Source organism: Orycteropus afer, unplaced genomic scaffold, assembly GCF_000298275.1.
Source record: "Orycteropus afer afer isolate SDZICR_OR568_19922 unplaced genomic scaffold, OryAfe1.0 scaffold00015, whole genome shotgun sequence".
Taxonomy (NCBI): domain Eukaryota; kingdom Metazoa; phylum Chordata; class Mammalia; order Tubulidentata; family Orycteropodidae; genus Orycteropus; species Orycteropus afer.
The window spans coordinates 12,057,755-12,063,754 of NW_006921602.1; positions in this window are offsets into that span (position 1 = coordinate 12,057,755).

The window sequence follows — 6,000 nt, forward strand, 5'->3', positions numbered from 1 at the left end:
TTTTTGGGGATATAATTCAATCCTAACATTCTACCTTTTGGTCCCCCCAAATTGATGTCCTTACCACATGCAAAACACATTTACCCCATCACATCATCACAAGTGTGGTAGATAAACTCCAAGTCCAAAATCTCATCTTCTGAAGCATCTAATCAAATATGGATGAGACCTTAGGCATATTCCATCCTGTGGCAAAATTTCTATTAATCTGTGAATCTGTGAAGTCTAGAATGCAAGTTATCTGCTTCCCAACTACAGTGGTAGAACAGGCACAAGGTAGATATTTCTATTACAAATGGTAGAAATTGGAGGGAAAAAAGGGATAAGAGGCACCAGCCAACCAACAACCAACCCACTGCAATCAAGTTGATTCTGATTCATAGCAGCCTCCTTCCGAGGCAGTGATCTTTACGGAAGTAGATTGTCCAGTCTTGCTTCTGCTGAGTAGCTGGTGGGTTTGAACCACTAACCTTCTGCTTAGTAGTCAGATGCCTTAGGCACTGTGCTACCAGCAAGTCCAAAACCTAGCAGAACAAATTATATTAGCTCTCAACGTTTGAAAATAATCCTGTGTACTATGAGACCATCTGGGCAGTGGCCCTACCTTCCAGACTTTGGGTGCCCTCTGTATTCTGGGTGGAAACTCGTTGGCCCTGGCCTTCAACTCTGCCTTCCAGGCCCACTGGGATGGCAACTCTGCTTTTTGGCTTTGGATGGACCCATACTTTTAGTCTGTCTGAGTGGCAACCCCACCCCCTGGCCCTAGCAGGCTCCCGTTCTTCTGCCCTTTGGATATGGTAGCCCAGTACCCTCTGCTTTGGGTGGTGACCCTGTTCCCCTAGTGCTGGTGAACAACAGTCCCATACTGAAGATCTGAGTTGGTGAAGTTCTGTCTCTTAGAAACCTAGGAGACTGTGGCCCCATCCTTTGAAACTGAGGCAGCCCTGCTTCCTGTGTTCCTTTCAAAAGTTCTACTGATCTGAATTGCTTGAGGGTGGTCCTTTTCTTTTCTTGGAGGACAACAGATGTAGCTCCTTTGGTTTGTTTCCTGCTTGTAGAATTCCAAGAGGCATACAGCTTTCTTTCCCTTTGTCCTGTCCCTTTCCTCTTCATTCTAAGCTGATGGATTTTCTGCTGTGGTAGTTGGTTAGACCCATCATTCAGAGACTTAATCTCTAACATAAGATTTGAGTCACCAAATCCGTGGTGAGAGTTTTAGGGCACATGTCCTTAGTTTGTACAGCAGAATTATCCAGATCTTTAAGTTTTGTTTTCAATTTGCACAGTTCATTAAGTCCATCTCTTTCCTGTTGCATTTTACTGTAAGTGGCAAAACCATGCTGCCCCTTTAAGATCTTGCTTAGAAATCTCCTTAGCCAAGTATCCAAGTTCATCACTTACAAGTTCTACCTTCTATCGAACATTAGGACATAATTAAGAAAAGTTCTTTGCCTCTGCATAAAAAAACATCTCCTTTCCTTCATTGTCCAATCACACATTCATTATTTTCTTTTAAAGCCTCACCAGAAGCATATTTAATGTCCACAATTCTAGCAACATTGTGTTGCTGGTGTCATATGTATTTTGTGGGAGAGTAGAGACTTTCAATGGCTCTCCTCACTTTCTTCTGAGCCCTCACCAGAATTGCCTTTGATATCCACAATTATACCAACAGTCTCTTCAAGGCAATCTAGGCTTTTACTGATAGGCACTTCAGAACTCTTCCACCCTCCACCCATTACCCAATTCTAAAACTGCTTCTACATTATGTAGGTATCTTTTAGAGCAGCACTCCACTCTTCCAGAACCAAATTCTGTCTTAGATAGCTAGTGCTGCCATAACAGAAGTACCAAAAATGGGTGGCTTTAACAAACAGAACTTTGTTTTCTCACAGTTTAGCAGGCTAGAAGTCCAAATTCAAATTGCTGCCTCTAAGGGAAAGCTTGCTTTCTTTGTCAGCTCTGGAGGAAGGTCCTTGTCTCTTCTGAGCTTTTGCTCCTGGGCTGATCATGGATTTGGCATCTATCTTCCCCCATCTCTGTTCTGCTTGTTGTTTACCTCTTTCATATCTCAAAAGAGATTGACTCAAGATATACCCTATACTAATCCTTCTGCATTAACATTTCAAAGACCACCCACTCCCAAATGGAATTTTGACCATAGGCATAGAGGTTAGGATTTATAACACATATATTTTGGGGACGTAACTCAGTCCTTAATAGATATATACCTAGGAATGGACTTACTGGGCCATATGGTAATTCTGTGTTTAAACTTTTGAGGAACTCTGTCATTTTTTTTTATCATCTTTCAAATCATAAAATTGAGCTTTCTTTAATAAAGCAACCAAAAACACCCATATTCTTTTTATCTTGATTAATTAACCATTTATTTTAAGAGGCAGGATACTAGCTGTTAGAGTGAAAAGTTATGTCTGAATTGTATACAGTGAATATAGACTGTTAGAGATAGTGCTTTTCTAGCTGATCTCTTCCACTCATATAAAATATTAGGCTATTCCAAGAATCTTTGCAGTTGTTAGTTATGGAATTTGCTTCTCAGGAAATTTAAAAATTACCAAACCTTCCTTTAATATCATCTCTTGGATGATCTTAGAAAGTTTTAGGAAAGATTGGGAAGGTTTACTTACCACATACTGGAATCATATAATGGACAAAATACAGTTAATTTTATTGATTTGCCAGAATTAGGAATGCAAGAGTTATGTGGAAATGTTAAAATATGTCCAATGTTAAGTTAAAATATGTCCAATGTTAAAATGTTTTTTTCCTCAAACCAAATAAGTATTTTTCCAGAGCCTGTTTCTATTTCAAATGATTTTTTAAATGGAGATATGATCTTTGTCTCTAATAAATGGGGTTATCAGTAAATCAGAACTCTTCATCATTATATCCAGAAAAATATACTATCAGACAGATTTTAATATCATCAATCGTAATAGAAACTTCTTTAGTGGCTTCAGATAATTGGAAGTAGATTTTCCTGAAAGAATTTTTGAATTTGTGGAATGATGTTTTTTCTCTTTGTAACATCTAACTTGTCTCTACTTATAGAATCTTTGAGAAGCTGGTAGGGGGAAAAAAGAATTAATTTACTTCAGAATTACCATTTTACGTTTTGTAGATTGCTTATTTGGAGAGCTAAGTTGGATTTTGACATTATTGGGATTGTATTCAAGATGGACTCAGGAAAAAATATTAGAGATATGCCATCTGTTTCAGATTCCTTATTCCCCCACCCCCGCCATGTTTTGTGGCTTTGAATTCATCAGATTATTTTTCAAATAGTCAAACCCTTACTAGATTTAGGTTATATAATTTCAGCTAAATCAGTAAACATGTAACAAAGAACTTGCATTTTCATATTGCTTTATACAGGATGACCAAAGGTGTTGGTTAAAGGTAATTGTTATTTCAGATGCTCTGAACCTTCAGTAGCTTTGTTCATCTTTTCTTGTTGTCATTCACTTAGTAAACCATTTCGTCAGAAGGGTTTACCATAGTCCACTTTGTGGTGGAATTAGCTTAAAAAATGTATATGAAGGTGTTAGAATACATCTTTCTTCACTCGATGTTTTTAAACCAGAGGAGAAGCTTATGATGAAGAGTTTTGATTTATTGTTAAGCCCATTTAAATTTACTCTTTCTGCTGTGGGTTTTGCCTCACCTGTATGCCCATAGCTATAGTTTTCATCTAAATGTGTATGTACAGTTCATAGAGCATGTACTTGGCCCTTTTCAGTTTGGATTCTTAATCCTGAGGACAGGCTTTGGCTTTACTGAGCTGGAAAAGATAATAACTTATTGAGATTATTGTTAATACCTAGCACGGACCATAAAGAGCCAGGCATTTTTGATAAACAATACAATGCAACTGGTATGGTATCTCAGAAATGGATTAAAGAAGGAGCCATCTGGGTAGAAGAGATCAATGCTGTGTCTGTGGCACAAATGTTCTGGGTGAGATAGAAAGACAGATGGACTGTTCCTACACCACTGTGGTCTATCTTTCACTCAGAAGCTCCAGGTGGGTAGTGTAGTTACGGCAGAGGCTAGAGATAGAAATTGTTCTTTAATAATCTTTCACCCTCATAATAGAGGTATGGACATATTGAGGGTAGAGATATCTTGGAATTAGCCTTGGTCAGGGGAGCTGGTTGGACAAGTAATGATTGCCCTTGCCACCTAAGAAGACTTGGTACAGCACTACTTTGGGTGCTGGGTAAGCCTGTCAAAGTGCTACAGCTTTGATGTCTTCATCAAAAGGGCACATAGATTTACTGAGAAAACAGCATTGGACCTACATTGATTTCTTTTGTTTATACATTCTGAGTTCTTTTCAGCAAAAAAAGGGATGTTGAGCAGACTTTTTGACCTCCAAATGAAAATACTGTACATTTGTATTCCAGTTGATTAGTTAATAAATACACTTTAATTTGTTGACATTAATGAAAATGGTTAAGTTTCTTTTTCTTTTTCTTTTTTTTTGGTATTTGAGTGTCCATGATAATCACCAAATCTCATTTTAGCTTCTTTAGTCTAAATTACTAACCACAGCTGCTGTCAAGTAGCTTCCCAACTGGATTTCTTTTCCAGTTGGGTCACTCCCTGGTGTAGGGATCAATGAGCAGAGAAATGACCAATGCCAGGAAAAAGGCAAGAGGATAGAAAATTCAGAAACTTAGTAACCTTAAGTTACGGAAAGCCGTTTCAAGATATGAGTATGTAATATACATGATTGACCTTGTTATATGACAATGGATGGAAATATATACAGGTGGTCCCCAATTTGTGATACATTAACGATGAACTGCACTTACGACTTTTTGTTTTTGTACTTTGTACTGTGCTAAAGGGGTAGGGAGGTGGCATCTTCTGACTCCTTTAACTACACAAGAGGAAGACGAAGCACCATCAGCAGCCCATGGCCTCTTCTTATGAGGTCAGACATGCCACCACTCTCCAGCCCTCTTACCAACCTTGATTCCAGTCATCCCTCCCGCAGCACCTACCACTTCTTTTCTGGGTTCGATAATTCACTGCAGCGGCCACACAGAACTCACAGATTGTGGGGAAGCAACAGGCTACAATTCAAGTTCAGGAACGTGCTCAGGATAGAGTTTTTCGATCAGGACAGTCTGTCATCTGGTGTGCCTTTAGACATGCCTCTCGGCCTGGCCTCTGCCTCTATGGGCCAGGTAAGCCTATTGCTCTGTCCCTTGCCTCTTGGTTCCACTGCTGTGGTCTCTCAGCTGGGTGTCTCTCTTAGTTGGCAATGAGATTCCCCTCTGCCTCTAGGAGGGTTCATTTTAAGCCTGGCAGAATGGCAAAACTAACCAATCCCGATATCAGAGTTCTACACACCTGAGAGAGAATGCAAATGTTCCCACAAGATTACTTCATGCTGCTCAGCAGAAATATCCCAGATGGGTGACTTAAATAATCAGGAGTTTAAAAGTAGGTATTTATTTTCAGTTGCTCATGGCAAATTCCACCATGGAATTAATTGCCAGTCTCATTATAAGGAATTACTACTTCCAGCTGCCCAGCCAAGTTGACACATATTTGCATGGTCCCACCCAGTAATCCATTGGGAGTTACAAAGACTATGGCTAGAAGAGCCATACTGTGTAATTCATTACACTGCATACCTTAGTAATATGCAATACATACAATGTTAAAATATACCTGTAAATTTATATGTAACGTTTCCAACCCCTAAGGACAAAGATTGGATTTATAAAGATACTGATGATAAAGGAAAACTAAAAGAAAAAAAATGGGGCATTCGACTTGATGTCAGAACTGACTTAGAACAAAGTTGTCAGAATGGAACCTCCTTGTAAGTTGGGAACTACCTATATGTTATACTGATTGACAATGAAGATACATGTTTTTGTATTAAAAGTCTCTTAAATATTTGCACTTCACTAGAATTTCTGTAAACTATGGAGCATAGTTCTACTGACGTACATTAAG